Consider the following 21612-nt stretch of genomic DNA (forward strand, 5'->3'; position numbering starts at 1 on the left):
ATAGGGCAAAAGCTTCATGACATTGGATTTGGCAATTATTTGTTACGTATGGCACCAAAGGAATGGGCAACAAAAGAAAAAAATAGACAAATTGCAGTCTATGAAAACTAGAAACTTCTGTGCATCAAAAGACACTATCAACAGAGTGAAAAGGCAACCCACAGAATGGGATAAAATATGTGCAAATCATATTTCTGATAAGGGATTAATATCCAGAATATATAGAGAACTTCTAAAACTCAGTAACAAAAAATCCCAATTTTAAAAAATGGGCAAAGTAGTTGAATAGACATTTCTCCAAAAAAAGATACATAAATGGCCAATAAGCACATTAAAGATGCTCAACATCACTACCCTTTAGGGAAATGCGAATCAAAACCACAATGAGATCTCACCTCATACCCATTAGGATGACTACTATAACAAGACAAAACAAACAGAAAATAGTAAGTATTGGTAAGGATGTGGAGAAATTGGAATCCTTGTGCATTGTTACTAAGAACGTAAAATGGTGCAGCTGTTGTGGAAAATAGTATAGTGGTTCCTCAAAAAAAAAAAAAAAAATAGAATTACCATATTATCCAGCAATTCCACCTCTAGGTATACCCAAAAGAACTGAAAGCAGCATCATCAAGACATATTTCTACACCCAAGTTCTTAGCAGCATTATTCACAACAGCTAAAAGGTGGAAGTGAAACTGTGCCCCACAAGTTAAAAAACCCATCCTGAAACCATGCCCAGTAAGGGTCAGCAGAAACTGGTGACTAACAAAAGTTCCTGAGCTTGTCTTACAGAACAGCAGGTAAGGGAACAGCTTGTTAAAAAACCCTCCACTCGGGGCTTCCCTGGTGGCGCAGTAGTTAAGAATCTGCCTGCCAATGCAGGGGCACGAGTTCGAGCCCTGGTCTGGGAAGATCCCACATGCCGTGGAGCAACTAAGCCCGTGAGCCACAACTACTGAGCCTGCACATCTGGAGACTGTGCTCCGCAACGGGAGAGGCCGCGACAGTGAAAGGCCCGTGCACCGCGATGAAGAGTGGCCCCTGCTCACCACAGCTGGAGAAAGCCCTCGCACAGAAACTAAGACCCGACACAGCCAAAAATAAATAAATAAATTTCAAAAAAAACAAAAAACAAAAAAAAACCCCTCCACTTGTAACCTGCCTTCACTGACCAGGCTCACCTTAACTATTTTTTAACTCATTAACCACCCTTATAGATAATGCCTCTGACATATGGGCCACTATAGTAATGGTGGAAATTAAGTTGTTTTCCAGGAAATTGGAGTCGGCTCCTGTCCAGTTCAAGCCTGCCAAGACTGGTTGGGACCAATGACCCTAAAACTGGGCCTGCTCAGTTGTCTGATGAAGGACCTTTTGATGTCAGAGGGCTGAAAACTCCACCCTCAGATCACACTAGGGCCTCCATTTTTGAACACCATCACATGAAGAAGCATGTAACTCTTCACATGATGCATGTTAAAAAATGGATACACCTGTGCAGGACACCGATTACCTTACCTTTTCCCTACCTGCAATCACCCTTTCTCATGCCTAAGACCCTGCTTCTTTATCCCATAAATATCTCAAGCCCCTCACCTTTGGGGAGGCAGATCTGAGGTGTGTTATGTCTCCTCACTTGGCTGCCTTGTGAATAAACCCTTTCTGTGCTGCAAACCTCAGTGTCTCAGTGTTTTGGCTTGCTGTGCGTCAGGGAAATGAACCTGATTCAGTAACAGAAGCAGACCAAGTGTCCACCAACTGAGGAATGAATAAAAAAATGTGGTACATACATGCAATGGAATATTAAACAGCCTTAAAAAGGAAGGAAATTCTGACACATGCTACAATATAGATGAACCTTGAGGATATTATGCTAACTGAAACAAGCCAGTCACAAAAAGACAAACACTGTATGATTCCAGTTATATGAGGTACCTAGGTAATCAAATTCATAGAGACAGAAAGTAGAATGCTGATTGCCAGGGGCTAGGGAGGAAGGAATGGGAAGTTGTTGTTTAATGGGCACAGAGTTTCAATTTTATAAGAGGAAAAGAGTTATGGAGATGGATGGTGGTGACGGTTGCACAAAAATATGAATGCATTTAATACCACTGAATTGCACACTTAAAAATTGTGAAGATGATACATTTTGTTGTGTATTCTTACACAATAAAAACACTGGGAAAAAATACACCTCCCCCCCCCCAAAAAAAAATAAGGACAACACTAAACATCAGCAAGGATGCAGAGAAACGAGATCACTCTTACATTGCTGGGAATATAAAATGGTACAATAATTCTAGAAAACAGTTTCACAATTTCTTATAAAACTAACCATTCAACTATCATAAAATCCAGCAATTATACTCTTGGGAATTTTTATCCCAGAGAACTGGAAACATGTTCACACAAAAACCTATACATAAATGTTCATAGCAGCCATATTCGTGATAGCTAAAAACTGGAAACAATCCACATGTCCTTCAACAAGTGAATGGTTAAATGCACTGTGGTACATCCATACCACGGAATATTGCTCAGCAATGAAAACTAACAAACTCTGATACACACAACAACTTGGATGAATCTGCAGGAAATTATGCTAAGTGAAAAAAGCCAATCCTAAAAGGTTACATATATATGATTCCACTTATATAATATCCTTGAAATGACAAAATTAGAGAAATGGAGAACAGATTAGTGGTTGCAAGGGGTTGGTTGTCGGGGGAGGAGGGATATGGCTATAAAAGGACAACAGAAGAGATACTTTTGGTATTGGGATTGTTCTGTATTTTGACTGTATCAATGTCAATATCCTGGTTGTGATATTGCACTACAGTTTTGCAAGAATGTACTATTGAGGGAAACTGGGTAAAGGATACATGGGATCTCTCAGTATAATTTTTTGCAACTGCATATGAATCCATAATTATCTCAAAATAAAAAGTTTAATTAAAAATATATAGTTATTTTTTACTTTTAAATGTTACTTGTGTTAACATTTAGTGGGCTTATTATTGTTATTTTTAATGGAATGAAATAAATATTTTTCAATTTAAGTTTTAATTTCTAAGAGAGTAAATATTAACAGGTATAACTCACTTAAAGAAAAGCTCTTTGGGGTCCTCAATAATTTTTTAAAATGAGGTCCTTGGAATGAACAGTTTTAGAACTGCTCCTCTGCCCTACAGCTAATAGATTTAGATTTCTCCATTCATGGCAAGGCATGAATAGTTGCTTTTAACTTGGAACCCAGGTGACTTCAAAGACTTAAGAAACAGAGAGTAAGTGATACGTAAGGTCTTTCCAACCTTGATTATCTATATAACAGCTGCCGACAGTAAGCCAACCATGGCAACGTGCCAGAAGTGTGTACAATACACAAGAACTTCACCTTGAGTAGATAACATGGAATACAAAAGGTAACAAATTTCAACCAGATGATACTATTTTCATGATGACTACATTGCCTTGAGGTTTGTTTCACAGCCTAATAGTTCTTTCAGGAATTAATGTTATGGAAAGTTGTGGTGTTTTAAACTGTTTATGTTATGAGAAATAAGAAGTAATGTTAGGAATGGTAGCAACTCTCAGAAAAACCTGAAGTGGTACAGTGCCTAGAACAGAACATCTCTGCATGGATGATTTGTTAGAGACCTTGGCTTCTAATTTGCAAAAAAGTAGAAGAAAAAGAAGAAGAACTAATGCTGAACTAGCATAGGAATCCAGTTTGGAAGAAATGACATTTTTAAGCAAAATGGTCAAGGTCTTCTGGCATTATCCATATGATGTTAATACATTATTATTATGGATGTTCAAGATGAAATCTACAGTTATTGTATCACCTGAAACTTTGGTATATATCTAGATAACTTATCTTTTCAATAGACTTTGTACAGAAAGGGCAACTCACTATACTTAAGCTTCTAAGAAACCTAACAATCAGCAGCAACCAACTGGCCTACTTCTACCAAACACATTCCATGCTATATTTTAAAATAGCACTCCCTTACTAATGTGTGCATGGTGTTTCTCTCAATTAAACTGTAGGTAAATTACAATGGCATTTTGTGGGTTTTCTTCAGGTTTAAATGATCTCCAAACACTATTTAGCTTTTACATTGCTACTAACCTCAAAAAAGGGTCAGATGGTACTGAAAAGGAATTTCAGCTCTCCTTCCAGAAGAATTCTGTTCCCTTTCAGTCACTGTGGCCTCATCAAAACTTTTCACACTGGTCTATCTCTTAACTAAACTTTGTGTTCTCAACAAAATAAGCATATTAAAAATCAAACAATGTTGAACATAATTTGAATACCTGCTATGTTATAGCACATTACAATGTCTCATTTAATCCTCACAACAAACCTATAGAGAGGGGAATAAATCTTATGACATTTCCACTATGAAGGGAACTTTATGACTGATGGGTAAAAGTGAGAAAATTTACCTTACAGTAAAAAAAAAAAAAAAAAAATCAAAAAATTTTCTTGACTATAAATTTGAAGTATCATTAGTAAAAAATAAGTTCAAGACTCTAAAGATCCTGAGTGCTGGGTCTCCTGCTCAACTAACACAGAATTCCCACTGGGAATTTTCTCACCAGTAAGAAGAAACTGAACACCAGAGAGAAAACTTACACTTGAAGGCCCATAGTGAGGAACTCATCCCAATTCTAGGCTGGATACTGTGCTATAATGGTAGGAGCACAGGCTTTGGGTCAGAAAGCCCTAGCTCAAACATCAGAACTGCCATATATTAGCTTACCTCTCTCAGTCTCAGTCACCGCTACCATAAAGTGGAGATAAGTGTCCATTTTGTAGGTCTGTTGTGAGGATTAAATGAGACATTGTAATGTGCTGTAACACAAATATACTCCACAAATGATACCTATTATTATCAGATCCTTTTGTAGAACTCATAGGTATCTATTGGAAAGAGAATGTAAGATCAACAGGCTTTAAGTTAAGCAACGGGGGAATTCACTAGATAATATGACCCATAAAGAGAGATGACTTTGTGAACCCCGAGAAGGAAGCTGTCACTAACATGATATCAATCTTTCTGCAATTCAGGGATTCTTATTCCTCCTCTCATTTCAAACTTGTACTGACTCACACTCTTATTGTCTCTAACCCAGTATTTCTACTCTGTTCAACACCCACCCTTTTCTACTCTGCTCCAAAATGTTGTGGCCAAGAGTCTATAAACTACACTCTCCTATTAGCTTCTACTAATAGGATGTAGTGGCAGGAGAGCAGAAGGCAGGTGGGGGAAAGCTCTCTCCTCTTTTCACTCTTTTCTCTCTCTCTCTCTCTCCTCTCTCCTTCTGACAGCAACTTAAGAAGTGGCTCTGTCCTTTGGTGATCCTAGCTCCTACACCAAGGCCCCTACTCCATCCTACTCCATGGTCCCACCACCTGCCACATGGGTCCTTTGGGGCACTCCTGGGTTCTATGGGGTGGAAACCTCTAACTGTAGTACTAATATCAGGTTATCTTAATGGAAACCCATTGCTTTTCAGCCCTCCAGTACATGTGTAACCAATTTCCTTCTGCTGAAATATGTGGAGAGGTTTCTGTAAAAGCCCAAAACCCTTGGTGTGGCCTCAAGATCCTATATGATCTTAACCCTACCTACCTCCCAAGCCTCATCTATTAATGTATTTTTTTAAATTAATTAATTTATTTATTTATGGCTGTGTTGGGTCTTCGCCTCTGCGCGAGGGCTCTCTCCAGTTGCGGCAAGCGGGGGCCACTCTTCATCGCGGTGCGCGGGCCTCTCACTATCGCGGCCTCCCCTGTCGCGGAGCACAGGTTCCAGAGGCGCAGGCTCAGTAACCGTGGCCCACGGCCCAGCCGCTCCGCGGCATGCGGGATCCTCCCAGCCCAGGGCCCGAACCCGTGTCCCCTGCATTGGCAGGCGGACTCTCAACCACTGCACCACGAGGGAAGCCCCCAAGCCTCATCTATTGATCATCTTTCTCTGACTCTCCAAGGCCTTTTTATAAACTTCTTCAAACACTCCGATCTCCATCGTGCCTCATTATCTTCACACATATGGTTCCTTCTACCTGAAATATTCTTCCTTACGTTACTCACCTGGGCAATTTTTATTCATCCTTCAGATCTCAGCTTAAATGTCACTTTCTCAAAGAGGTCTTTCTTGAGATCCCAAATCAAGTCGGATTTTACATTCTCACAGCACTCATGCTTTTCCTTCATAACATTTATTACAATTGTATTCATATAATCTCTCTTTTACTTATTTGCTCAATATTTGTCTTCCCCTAATCAACTTTAAGGGACACAAGAACAGACTAGGTCTGTTCTCTGCTCTATACTTAGTGTGCATCAAATAAAGTAATTATTCAAAAAGTATTCATTAAATAATAATAAATATCCTTTACTCATACTTAGGAAATGGTAAACAAAACATTTTCACAGCATTATCTCCTTTGATCTTTACAATAGCTTTGTGAAGTTAAACCAGGCAGATATGAGAAATGAATGAGCCCAAGTTTCCAAGAATGGAAGCTAACTTGTAGCTCACTCAACCTGAAATGACCCAAATCTGAGCAGAGCTGTGGTATACTCCAGAATGAAATAAACATAGAGGCCACCGGCACAACTGAACACTTAAAAAAAAAAAAAAAAGAGGAAGAAGAAGGAAGAAAAGAAGCCTGTTTACTGAATACTGAGAATCTAAAATGAAGTGGTAGTAACTGCCTGTTGCCTGCTCCTCTGTTCTACCTCAGCTCTCAGGGAAGAAATTCTCGTGAACGTGGGACTGCTTGCAGGTGGCTGTGGACGATGCACTATTAGCGACTATGACTCTCCACCCTTCCTAGATCAGAGCCCAGGTGCTGAGCACCTCCTGAGGCCTCTTCTGCAAAGAGCCAGAAGGGTGGGCCCAGGCCCCGAGGCACTGCTGGGCCAGGATGCCTGTAATGGCACCCACAGCAGCCCTGCGGTTAGTCCCACAATTAGGCCTTTTCCTAACAGAAAGGATCTTTACAAGAGAGCACGTCTCCAGGGTCCGCTCTCCTAGAGTACTTATATCTAAATCAGATATAAGTATATTTTATTATATATATTTTATCAGATATATATATTTTATTGTCTTATTTCCTCCTAAGGTTCAATTAGAACAGCAAGAATCTATTATTGCCTCAACTGCTTCAATTCACTTAGAGGAACAAATTTAATAACTCAAAACCCTTCTGGCCAAGTTTCTCTGAGTGCAACAAAGTATTTCTGATTCATTCAATACTTTAAACCACAACTTGGAATATCTGATAGAATCTATAAAACATCTACTAGAAATAGTTTAGCAAGGGTGCAAAAGTTTAGCAAAGGTCAATATACAAAAATCAACTGTATTTCTATATACTAGCAAAGAATCATCAGAAATTGAAATTTTAAGTATACCATTTACAATAACATCAAAAAATATGAAATATTTAGGGATAAATCTGGCAAAAGATGAGAAAGACCTGTAAACTGAAAACTACTAAATACTGCTAAGAGAAATTAAAGAAGAACTAAATAAATGGAGAGGTATATTTTGTTCAATATTGTTAAGATGCCAATATTGTTAAGATGTCAAACCCAATATTGTTAAGATGTCAATTCTCCCCAAACTGATCTACATAAGTTCAACGTAATCTCAGTTAAAATCATTACAGAAGTTGACAAGCTGATTCTAAAATTCACATGGAAATGAAAAAGATCTAGAATCGTGAAAAGAAAGTTGGAGGGCCAACACTACCTTTTTTTCAAGACTTACAAAGCTACAGTAATTAAATCAGTGTGATATTGGCATAAAGTTAGACAAATTAACCAACAGAGCAGAATAGAAATAAATCCACACACATACAGACAACTGATTTTTGACAAAGGCAATGCGGAGAAGAAAGGATAGACTTTTTCAACAAATTGTGCTGGCACATTTATTTATTTTCATTGAAGTACAGTTGATTTACAATATTGTGTTAGTTTCAGGTGTACAACATACTGATTCAGTTCCATATATATATGGAACTGAATATATATACTTTTTCAGATTCTTTTCCATTATAGGTTATTATAAGATACTGAATATAGTTCCCTGTGCTATTTAGTAAATCCTTCTTGCTTATCTATTTTATGTATATTAACAGATGTTAATCCCATACTCCTAATTTATCCCGCTCCCACTTCCTTTCCCCTTTGGTACCCATAAGTTTGAGCTTGTTTTCTATGTCTATCAGTCTGTTTCTGTTTTGTATATAGATTCATTTGTATCATTTTTTAGATTCCACATATAAGTGACATCATATAACATTTGTCTTTCTCTGTCTGCTTACTTCACTGAATATGATATTCTCTAGGTCATCCATGTTGCTGCGAATGGCAACATTTCATACTTTTTTATGGCTGAGTAATATTCCATTGTGTGTGTGTGTGTGTGTGTGTGTGTGTGTGTGTGTGTGCGCGCGCGCGCGCGCACCACATCTTCTTAAACCAATCATCTGTTGATGGACACTGGTGGTTTCCATGTCTCGGCTACTGTACAGAGTGGTCCAATGGAGAGCATCCATCAAAAAGCTTTCCACATACCCTTAAGAAAAGGAAAATTAGGAATGGCACGGGAAAAGGTTGAACACAAGATCTCATGTCTAACGAGTTAACAGGACCCACAAAGGATCTGTTTACTTATGAAAAAGTTTATCCCTTAGGAAATAAGCTTGTCATTTTCCCTTATCAGTCCTGAAAGTGTATCACCTCAACTTCTATAGCAGTCATTCATTCATTAATTTTTCCATTAATTCAACATATATTGAGAGAGTACCTACTCTGCAGCAATGAACAGGATAGACAAGGTCCCTTGTCACCTTTGGGGAGAGAGAGACACAAAAGAACAATAAAGAAACAGCAATAAGAGCTATGCAGAGAATTAAAACTAGGACATGTGATAGTAACCATGTGATTATATTAGTCAGTGTGGTCAGGAAATGCCCTTCTGAGGGGTGATATTTACAGTTAAGTCTAAACAACAAGGAATCAACTAGGTGAAAATATTCCAAGGCAAGTGAGTAGTCAGCCCTAAGACAGGAACAAGCTTACAAACTTTACCCTACACTACGATTTTTCCATGTTTCAACTATTTTCTGAAAATTCAACTGAATTTTCTAAGGCCTAGAAGCTAGAGCAATGGCTATCAGACAATTATCTACAACACTAAGAAGTTAGTGGTATACTAGAAGGAACTTGGGACTTAGAAGAACCATTGCTTCATTCATTCAACTAATATTTGAGCATTTGCCTGATAACAGACACTATGCTTGACATAGACCATAACCACAAATAAGATATCAAATAAGCATTTAGAAACCTGTGGAATAAATGTTACAAAAGGAGCTAGAACTGAGTACCCCTGAGTACTCCAGGCATCCTGAGAGCAGGCACTCACTCAGGCTTGGGGCATGAGGGAAGACTTCCCAAAAGTGTTGTTTAAGCAAAGATGTAAAGACAAGGACTTAAATCAATGAGGAAAGGGTTGGAAGAGGAAAATAAAAGAGCATTACAGGTAGAAGGAGCATATGCGTAGGCCCAAGGTGAGAAAGGGCATAGAGTAACAGAGGAATGTATGGCTAGAGTTACAGCCTCAGGAGAGAAAGGGGGAAATGGAGCTGGAGATGTTAGCAAGCACTGAGTTTGGAAAGCCTTGTACTTTAAAATTTATCCTGAAAACAATGGGGAGCTATTTAAGAGATTAAGTAGAGGAGTGATATGACCAGATTTATACTTTAGAAAGGTCCCTGGCTATAATGGAAAGAATATTTGGAGGCAGGACTAGAAATAGGGGAATATTTGGGAGGCTGTTGCTGAAATCTGGGGGAAAATGATGGCCTAAACCAAGACAGCAGGGAGGATGGAAAGATGGACTGAAAAGATATTTAGGGGATAGAATTGGCAGTATTTGGTAACATATTGGATATAGCAAGTGAATGAGATGAACCCCAGGTTTCTGGCATGAACAACTGGGTGGACAAGTAACGCACAAGATGAGGATCAGCTCTTAGGGACACAGGAAGTTAGAGACATAAAGAGTCTGAAATACCTCTGAGGTCTCCAAATAAAAGTATCAAAGGTCAGCTAGACACCTGGGTTTACAGCCCAAGAGAGAGGCCTGACGGGCAGGATTAGAAACGGGGACTCATTTAAGAGCCATCAACTCATTTGAATCTGGAGTCAAACAAAGCAACTATAAAAAGATATCTCTGAGACAATCATAGAAATTTAGGAAGTAATAGATGATATTAAGTTATTACTGTTAATTCTGTTTAGGTATAAAATGGCATGGTGGTTATGATTTTTAAAAGCCTTTATGAAATGGATTTGAAGTACTTACAAGTGAAATGATAAGATGTACAAAATGTCAGTAATTGTTGCAGCTGAGTAATGGGTCTATGGTCATTAATTAAACTATTATCTCTACTTTTGTTTATGTTTGAAAACATCTGTAATAGTTAAAAAAAAAAAAAGTCATCTACCTACAGTGGAAACAGTAAGAAATGGATAAAATTGCTCCAGGATGAGAAGAAAAGGGAAGAAAAAGGACAGTGGGGTGTGTGGAAGCTGGAATTCTGAGGCATCTCATTATTTAAGGAAAAAGCACAGGAAAAGGAGTTGCTGAAGAGACCTGAAGACTGATAGAGAGGCAGGAGAAAATCCAAAGATGGTGATGTCCCCGAAGCCAAGGGAAGAGTTGTGAGAAGGCAGGAATAACCAATAGTGTCAAATAGCACAGAGGACTCAAGTAAAAGGAAGACTGGAAAGTACTCGTGCACTTAGCAACCAGAAGGTTGCAATGCCCTTTACCAAGTCAGTCCAGTATAGCGGTGGACACCAATGTTGGATTTCAGTGAGCTGAAGAATGAATGGGACATGAGGAAATGGGAAAAGGGGTACAGATCACTCTCAAGCAGCTGAGCTCTGAAGGGGGAAAAAAAAGGGTTGTAGCTAAAACCCTTTGGGACTGAGAAAGGGATTTTGGGTCTTAAGATGGAAAAGACTTGAGCCTGATTAAGGAAAGAAGGGGTGGCCTCAGTCACTTACTAATCATGACCTGGTATAGGTCACATTTGTAAAATGGGATAATAAATAGGACAACCCTTCAGGATTCAAACAAGATAATATAAGTGAAGGTCTTCAGTAAACTGTCAGGTGTTACATACATTACTATTATGAAGTAGGTAAATGATTACTATCAAATTTGTGAAGTGTAAGCAGCCTTACCATTCTGCTTGTTTCCTCTCCATAAGCAAAGAACATTATATCTTCACCAGTATAGAGGAAAAGAGAGAGATCAGAGAGAAACAGCTAGTGAGGATAATCAGGAAATAATACATGCCATTTTTCTGTTGGGCATGGACGAGGTTAGTGATTTATTCTGCAAAGCAAATGAATCAGCAACCATTTTCTATTAATGGTAAACAGGAAAAATATTTAAAGCCTAGCAATATGTAGCCAACAGATTGTACATATTACAAAGGCAAACATAATAATAAAGGAAGTAGAGTTCTATAAAAATTAAATAATGAAAATGGTATTCAGAAACCCATTAGCAAGGAACTATGATGCTAGGAAAAGTAGCACTTTCAGTGTAAGCAAAGACCTTTGCTTTTAAAATCCTTAATGAAGATGAGTCCAAAAAACAGTACTAAAAGCTATGGGAAAGTCTTGAAAATCAAATTGTAAAAAAAAAAAAAAAACAAAAAACAAACAAAAAAAACACACAGGCTGCTGAATTGATGCCCATAATGGACCCTGAAGTCAATACCACGCGTGTTAGTTAAATGGCTGCAAACCACCACTAAATGGATACGTGAAGTACATTTTGTGTGTCTATTCTGTCTTGTTTTTTTTTTTTTTTTTCTTGTTTAAATCAAAGCCTATTGCTAGAACTAAGGAATTTCAAAACTTCAGATTCTGGTTTAAAACTGCAGCGATTGGAGATTTTCTCTGAGCTCCCTATTGACCCTTGCTCTACGCTTTTCTCCTCCTCCATATGCCTTTCTCTTCTTTACTTTTTTTTCCCTCACCTTCTGTATCCCCAGCAAAATTACTGCCAAAATTTAACTAATTTCAGTCATTTAATTTTTTATCATGAGTTTTAAGTCCCCTTTTCCAAGAGGCGTTTATACTTTCAAAGCTATCTCTAACAGTGAAAAGGAAGTCTCCATATTCTGGCAAGCAAATGAGAGACAGATTCTCTTTGGGGGAAGGAATGGGCTGCTCAAGTCCTTGACATCAGGTCCCACTAGCTGCAGCACCCTGAGTGGATGCAAGAGTTTGGTGTGGAAGTGAAGTTTCCCCCTTGGCTCTCAGCTCACTACCCCAGATTTACTGAAATTGAGCATCAGATCCTTTCTTTTTTATGCTAAGGTCCTCCATGCTGCCAGAAAACCACTGGAGTGGTGCTGAGGTCTAGAAACGTCTTGTCAATCCTACTGTTGTACGTGTTATTGCAAATGTATTTGAGCTAACAGGGAACATCTAATAGTACATAAATTCAAATCCCTCCTGTTTTTCTTGTGAAAGATAATAATTTGTTAGCTTAAATAAGATGCAGGCCCTTTCTGAGAAGTATCATTCTGTGAAATTAACACCTAAGATCTTTTTCCTGATCAGAAGCTTGCAATTAATAGTTAACTATGAATATCAAGCCAGGATTTCTTACTTTCAACTAATCATGACTACAATAAATGAAGAAAGCTTTAGTTCAAATACACAGCTGATTTTACCTAACAAGAGAACCAAGAGTACCCCAATTAACGAGTTGTTAATAGTTCAATCATTCATCTATTCATTCATTCAAAAAATAACTTATTAAATACCTATTACACACTAGGCCCTGTGCTAAGCCAACGGAGATATAATAATAATAGCTAATATTTATTGAGCACTTTATGGTATATTAGGCATTTTCTAAAGGCTTTACATGTAATGTCTCATTTAATCCTCACAGGAGGTACTGGCCTGTCTCTAACATTTGCCAGGTTAGAAGCAAGGGTAAAATAGAGGACTCTAGCCTATCTCCCTTCTCTCCCCACCTACAGCATATCTTTCATCACACAAGGAGCCTTGCATCAATTGGTGTAGACACCTTGACCCAAACATCCAAGCTGTGTCCACCTTCCCACTCTACACACAGCAGATCCTTAGTTACCTACCATAAGGTCTCTGGGTATACACACCAGAGACACAGACTAGCTTTGGGAGGATGGACCTGGGGAAAAGCCCAGCTAGCTCTGGAAGCTTGCTCAGAGCTATTTGGGTAGGAGTCCTGGGATCTCAAGTATCAGAAGTATGGCCTAGAAGAGGCAGATACAGGAATGGAACTGCTTGCCCATGGGGTGAGACATAGCCAGAAGAGAGTTAGAGCAGGGTCTTCTAAAGCACAGGGTCCAGGGCAGGAGCCTTAGTTGCCTGGGTCTAAAGGGCAGTATCAATGAGGAAGGTATAATTATTATCCCCAATTTGAAGATGAGAAAACTAAGATCAGAGGTTAAACAACTTGTCTTAGGTCACATAGCTAATACATGACAAAGCCAGGATTTGAAAGCAGACAGGCCCTGGAGTCAGACTGCATGGGTTCAAATCCTAGTTCTGCCCATTAGACAATGTTGTCCCTCCATGGATTAATGAAGAAAATAGTTCTCCGTTGTCATAGAGTTTATTGTGTAGTGGAAAAGAGACAAAAAACAAATTTAAAAACTGAATAACTATATAATTATGTACTTTATAGTATAAATTATAAAATATAAATGCTATAAACAAAGGGTAGTGGTAGGAAATGTAACCAGTGGGTCCAGGGACAAGGAAGCTCATTTGGATAGAGGTCATTATAAAAGGTCTTTCTAAAGAGGTTACACCAAGGTGACAGCTAAAAGATGACAAATGGTCAGCAGCCATGCAAAGACAAGGGAAGGAACAGTCCAGTCACAGGATCTAGTGTACATATGGAAAGCCTGAAGACACCTGTCCAAGTTAATTCAAAACACCTATTTTGCAACCAACTTCATTCATTCTCTCATTCATTCCTCCATTCATTCATTCAAAAAAATCTTTCTAAAAACCTATTTTACATAAGTTCTATAGTAAAAGTAGGATACATCAGGACAAATCCTGACTTTTGGAAGTTCATAGTCAGCCTAGTAGGGAAGTGTAGATGCCCAAACAACTACAAAAATGGTGAACATTTATTAGCTGCTCACTAGGCAACAAGTGCTATACTAAATTCCTTACATCCATTATTTCATTTAATTTTCACAGTAACCCTATGAAGTATGTACTATTATTGTCTCCATTTTATAGACGAGAAGCTGAGCAGCTAGATAACTTGCAATGGTCACATAGCTGGTAAATGGCTGAGCCATTTAACTACCATATTAAAATGTATTTCCAATATGTCACGCAAATTGGAGGAGAGAAGAAAATTTGCAGGCAAGGAGAAGAAAAGCAGCTAGACTTTTACATTTCATTGATTACCCTAACATCTGGAACCTACTAACACCAAGATAAGGGTAATGCCAAGTTCTCAGTAGTCCTGCAACTTCTCTGAACTTGCTTTAAATTTTACCTCCCTGACATGGACCCTGAGAGTCACTGGTCAGAAGACAACTCACTAACCCCTCTCAGGTCCCAATCTGTGTCCCTTAATCCTGTCTCCTTCAGATGAGCACCAGAGATCCACTCGACCCTTGCCAGTTTAAGGGGTAGCTTTTGCACCTGGTCATGACCCTTGGGATAGCATTAGTACCCCCTAGACACTGTCCCTCTCCTGAGCTTCCTGTAAGTAGAACTCTAGCTGCCCATAGCCCAGGACCCCTCCAGCCATTGCTGAATATATCAGAATTTTTGGAGAGGGGAAAGGGCGGAGGCAGCACAAGGTGGGGGAGGGGGCAGTGGTTTGTTTGGGTTTTTTTTTTAAGTCCTGGCATTTTGAAAATATTAGTTTAAAGCACATAGTTTTCCCCCTTTAGCTAACTTCAGCTAATTCTCATTTTTCTAATTGTACATCTGTGTACTTTCATTAAAAAGCTAATGGTCTCAAACCACTCTCAGCAAACACCAGATGATCCTCCTTGGCAATCCCTAATAGACTTTGTGCTGACACAGTATCATAAATTAATAAAGTACATATCAAAGCATATAATCAAACTCTCATTGGCTGCATGTTTTGGAAACGTTTCATTTTTAAATTAAGAATTACTGTTATTTCAGTGATACCACCACAAATCTTTGTTCCTCTTGTACAATTCTGCTATGTGTAAACTTATTTTTGTGTTGCTTGGGGGAACTATGAGGATTCCAGTCTCAGTCATTTGTACCATTTCTACCAGGGATGTTTAGAAGAATAGGGAACTGAGAATAGGAACAGGAAGTGCAGTAGTTGGCAAGACAGGAATAGAACTTTTTACGACACCTTGGGAGAAATAAAGAAGTCCAGGAAAACATAAACCTGCTTTTGCACTGCCCTCCCGTGTCTGCAGGGAGGATGGGCAGAAAGCATTGCTACAGCCTGGAATCATCCTGGTCAAAGCTAAGGCTCTCAAAGGGAGAAATTAGGAAATACAAAAGTCTTCCATGGGTTCAATTCCTCAACACCTCCAGGGCGTTTGGGGTTGAAAAAAATAAGGTCTTATGAAGAAAAAGATCTTTTGTATTTTCTAAAATAAAACAATATAGGCATAATTAACTGAATTTTATACATCTTAAATTAGTAGAAATGGAAACTGTTCTATTATTTTTCACTTACCTTTTTCCTGATTGGTAAAATGTTCTAGGATCTCCTTGCCTCAGAGTTTCAACATAATATTCAGAAATCTGCATTGTTTTGTTGTAGATACTCTGCATCCTGAGAGTCACTACTTCACAAGCCATATAGAGGCTCCCCGGGTTTCAGGTTTGATGAGTCAGAGCTGCCCATTCCTGCCCTGAATTCCATTTCCTGGGTCCTACAGTGATCCCAGTACAAATCACAGCATAACTTGTGCATTTGAGATGGTAAAGGCTCTAGGTCAGCCTGTCACATAAATTACAGCTCCTTCATTTGTTCAATTATTTATCAAATAAATTCTGGGCACCTTCGTCGTGCTAGGCATTCTGCTAACCATTGAGGATGCAAAAGTGACCAAGACAAGCACGGCTTGATCCCTCATGGAATTTCCAATCTAGTGGGAGATGCAAGCTAATAATTAGATGCAATCATCACACACTGTGATACGCATTGTGATGGGAAGGCTCTAGGGGAGGCACATTAAAAGGGAACCTAAACTCCACTTGGAGGGGGATGGTCAGGGAAGACACAGGCAGTAATGGCTCAGCTGGGACCTAAAGAAAGAATATTGGTTAGAAAAGAAAAGAATGGGTCAGAGAAGAGTTGGAAGCACATGACAAACAACAATTACAGCAAGAGTAATAATAATCAGTATTACTAGAACAATCTTGTAAGGGGGGAGTAACTGGAGATCAGATGGACAGGGAGCCAGACGATTAAGACTGTGTAAGTCATGTTTAAAAACTGAAGAACTTTTTTCTGAGAGCAATGGAGAGACATTGAAGGATTTTAAGCAAGAGACTAACAGGATGATTTGTATTTTAGGAAGATAACTTTGGGTATCTTGAAAACAGATTAAACGGACCAAGACTGAAGGTAGAGAAACCAGTTACAAGGGGAAGTGATGGCTGTCTAACTTAGGAAAGTGACAGCAGGGATAGAAAGAAGTGAATTGATTTGTATCCTTACATTGCTGATCTAAGGCCCAAGTGCTTTGCTTCAACTTCTTCTCTTTTTCCTAGGAGTTTATTGGGAAGACTGTCACTCCTCCTCCAAAAATTCGCTCACCTACCTACTCCAATCCCAAACCCACGATCTGATAATACCAACACAAATTAAATATACTGGAACAGAAATTCTCAAGCTTGCCCCAAAAAACTGTGCAGAAATAAATATATGCAAACCATAATTTCATGTAAGGTGACAAATTACTAAGCTTACTGGGTCATATGAAAGAAAACTTAAAGGGCTTTTGTTGGTACACTTACACCTCAGTACCTCTCATTTTTTCATATTAGATTTCAAGCTCCTCCAGCACAAAAGCCTTTACAGAAGTTCGAGAAGTAATGCAGTTACAAAGATAAAATGCCTCACCTCTAGGAATAAGTTTCCCTAATCGGCAAAAGAGTCATGAGTTTCAAAAGGATTTTCAGAAAGTGGGGATGGATGTCAGCTTTTCCCCAATGGCTGATCAGAAAGAGATATTAAAGGAAATTAGATTCTAAAGAGTATGCATCTGACAGAAGACAATGGCGCTAAAGTGGACAGACTCAGAATGTCATGTAATTTCTGATCTTGTCGGTGCTATGTGTGTGAAGAACAACTCTATCTGGGTACTTAAGGAAAACAGGTTTGTCACTGGCAAGTTTGACTTTGGGAGAAAGGATAACTAGATATTTGGAGCGATCAGGCACTATGGAGCAATCATGGAAATCTTTAAAATTATGATTGAGGTGGACAAGGCTCCACTTTGGAGGAATCATCAACTGTATTTATTAGATCACTAACTCTGCATGCCCAAAAGAAGAAAAGAACAAATTGCAAAAGAATAAAAGTCCAAATCACCTTCTCCCTAAACTTAAAATACTTCAAAAAAAACTACATTAAAATAATATTGATGCTATAGTTTATTTTTAACTAACTAAAAGTTAATGTATTCAAGTTGTGTATGGAAGAAGTACAATTCATAAAATAAACCAAAAGCCAGAGTTTCAAGAGAAAATTCTTTAACATAGAATTGAGCATTAAAAGATATGGGTCAACAATTTTACAGTCAATTTCATATTTCCACTGAAGTTCTACTTGAGGAGTCAGAAAGGAATCTATACTACATCTTCCTTAAATGACTTCAGTTGGTTTTCATTAGGAGGGGATACTGCAGGAAGGGGGAGAACACTAATACTTATTGAGTATGCCCCATGAATGAAATGCATTATTTCCTTTAATCTAGCTAAAAGATTGATAAGATAGATAAGTATATATCCATTTTACAGATGAGGAAACAAGCTCAGAAAGATTCTGTAATTTACCAAAGTGATAGATTTGTACTTTGAAATCTTAACTGAAGTAGCAAGTCTCTGAGGAAAAGCTGAGAAGAGGGATAAAGACTGAGACATCAGGTCCCTCATTAGGCAGGTTGGGAGCCTTCTGTTGACCTGTTTGTAGATTTCAAGAAACCTCAGCCCTTTAGCATTAGGTCCACGTTCATGTAACAGTATTTCTAAAGATAAGGCTCTGAGAAACACAGTCCTGAAACACTCAAAAAGGTAACGTATTTTAAGACCTTTCTGGAAAACTCATTAGACACATTAGTATATTAAAAGACATCAGAAATCCCACATTAGAAACCTGTTGTATATGTAGCCCAGCAGGAAACAGATGTCACACCTAAAAAGAGAAACTGAAGAAAGTTTAATGAAGGACTGTTTACAAAGTTTAGGCAGAGTTCAGGGAACCAGTATGGTACAAAGAATCATCCTGGGACTAGCAAGAGTGGGAAGCCATTACAATCCCTAGGTTAGAAAGGGCAGAGGATAGAAACTAGGACCAAGCTACTAAGATTCCAGAGAGGAGAGAACTGTGGAGAAGTCAACTGATGTTCTGCAGCCTTTTCCCCCATGAGGTATCTACCGTATCTAGGTTCATGGAAAGAAGCTGTGAATCCACAGGGCAAGAGGCTTTGCCTCAGCAGAGAGCAACTATTGAAGGACTGATGGATTCTCAACAAAAGCTATGGAAGTCAGAAGACTATGAAATAACATTTTTAAAGTGCTGAAAGAAATAACTGCCATCCTAGAATTCTATACCCACTAAAAATACTCTTCAAAAACAAAGTTGAAATATGTATATTTCCAGACAAACAAAATGTTGGGAGAAGCAACCTGCCATGGGTCCTGAACATATCTGCACATCCTTGCTGTGTGTGCCAAACTGCAATGTCTAGCCATCATCTGGTCCCGAGCTATTTCTGTAGCCAGTCACAGGCAATTAAGTAGGTCACATGACCACAGCATGATTAACATGCAACTGATCACTTTCTGAAAGAAGGGGACTGGCTTGCTTATTGCTTACTGCAAAAGATGCTGAGGGGCTTCCCTGGTGGCACAGTGGTTGAGAATCTGCCTGCCAATGCAGGGGACACGGGTTCGAGCCCTGGTCTGGGAAGATCCCACATGCCGCAGAGCAACTGGGCCCGTGAGCCACAATTACTGAGCCTGCGCGTCTGGAGCCCGTGCTCCGCAACAAGAGAGGCCGCGATAGTGAGAGGCCCGCGCACCGCGATGAAGAGTGGTCCCCACTTGCCGCACTAGAGAAAGCCCTCGCACAGAAATGAAGACCCAACACAGCCATAAATTAATTAATTAATTAATTAATTAATTAATTAAAAAAAAAAAAGATGCTGAGCCTTTGGCCTTCAGTTCTTCAACTGCAGCACAATTCACTGTGTGTATAGCCGCCATCTGGATCCACCAGAAGACTCGGGGGCAGAGAAACTTATGCTATCGTGCTCATAATCCTGTTGTTTGCTCTGCTGTAATGAATTGTCTTTCTAGAATCCATTGAATCTGGTCATCTATTTTTGGCACTACAGAGTTGAGGCAAGGTTGAGGTTCTTCCTCAACAAAGGAAGTTTGTCTGAAATTAATATAGCTACGCCACCTTTCTTTTGGTAAGTGATAGCATGATACATCTTTCTACATTCTTTCACTTTAGATCTATCTGTGTCTTTATATTTAAAGTGGATTTCTTATAGATAACATAAAGTTGGGTCTTTTTTAAAAATCTACTCTGAGATTCTCTTTTAATTGGTATATTTAGATAATTCACACTTAAACTGATTATTATATACTTGGATTAGTATCTACCATATTTGTAACTGTTTTCTATTTGTCCCTTTGTTCTTTTTTGCCCCACTCTTTTTTGTCTTCTCTGATTTTGAGTATTTTATATGGTTCCATTTTCTCTCTTCTCCTAGCATATCAATTACACTTCTTTTGGCAATCGACCCTTGTGCATTACTGGTGGGAATATAAAATGGTGCAACCCCTGCAGAAAACAGTTCGACAATTCCTCAAATGTTGTATACAGAATTACCATATGACTTTGCAATTCTACTCCTAGGTATATAACTCAAAAGAATTGAAAATAGGGACTTTAAAAAGATACTACCAATATTCATGGTAGCATTATTCACAACAGTTTAAAGGCAGAAACAACCCAAGTGTCCATCAACAGATGAATGGATAAACAAAATGTGGTGTGAACATGCATGGAATATTATTCAGCCTTAAAAAGGAATGAAGTTTTAGGGAGATCAGCTCGGTGCCTTGTGACTACCTAGAGGGGTGGGATAGGGAGGGTGGGAGGGAAATGCAAGAGGGAGGGGATATGGGGATCTATGTTATAAAGCAGAAACTAACACACCATTGTAAAGCAACTATACTCCATAAGACGTTAAAAAAAAAAAGGAATGAGGTTTTAATACATGCTGCAACATGGATGAAACTTGAAAACATTGTACTAAACAAATAAGCTAGACACAAAGGGACAAATATTGTATGATTCCACTTACATGAAATATCTAGAGTAGGCAAATTCATAGAGACAGGAGTAGATTAGAGATTACCAGGGGCTGGATGGAGTGGGGAATAGAGAATTATTACTTAATGGATACAGAGTTTCTATTTAGAATGATGAAGTAGTTCTGGAAATGGATATTGGTGATAGTTATACAGTAGAAATGTACTTAATGCCAACAAACTGTACACTTAAAACTAGTTCAAATGGTAGATTTTAGGTTACATATTTTTTTTAACCACAACACACAAAAAAAGAAGCATAAGGAGAAGGGAGCTGTCCTACCAGGTAAGAAAACTTTTTTAAAAAGTAAGTTTTAATAATTAAGATGCTGTGGTATTGGGCTTCCCTGGTGGCGCAGTGGTTGAGAATCTGCCTGCCAATGCAGGGGACACGGGTTCGAGCCCTGGTCTGGGAAGATCCCACATGCCGTGGAGCGGCTGGGCCCGTGAGCCACAATTACTGAGCCTGCGCGTCTGGAGCCTGTGCTCCCCTACAAGAGAGGCCGCGATAGTGAGAGGCCCGCGCACCGTGATGAAGAGCGGCCCCCACTTGCCACAACTAGAGAAAGCCCTCGGACAGAAACGAAGACCCAACACAGCCATAAATAAAATAAATAAAAATAAACATAAAAAAAAAAAAAAAAAAAAGATGCTGTGGTATTGGATCAGGGTTAGACAGACTATTATAGAGAACACAAAGCCCCAACACAGGGACTTTTATTTAAATTTGATACGTGACAATGATGTTACGGCAGATCACTAGAAAAAGGACTGACTATTTGATAAATGGAGTTGGTTCTACACATAATAAAAAAAATGGACCTCTATCTCATATCATATCATACATAGGAATCAACTAAAAATGGATTAAGGTTTTAATGGCAAGTAATACTTCAAAACTTTTTTGTGGGGGGAGGGGTAAG

This window comes from Eschrichtius robustus, chromosome 7, assembly GCF_028021215.1.
Source record: "Eschrichtius robustus isolate mEscRob2 chromosome 7, mEscRob2.pri, whole genome shotgun sequence".
NCBI lineage: Eukaryota > Metazoa > Chordata > Mammalia > Artiodactyla > Eschrichtiidae > Eschrichtius > Eschrichtius robustus.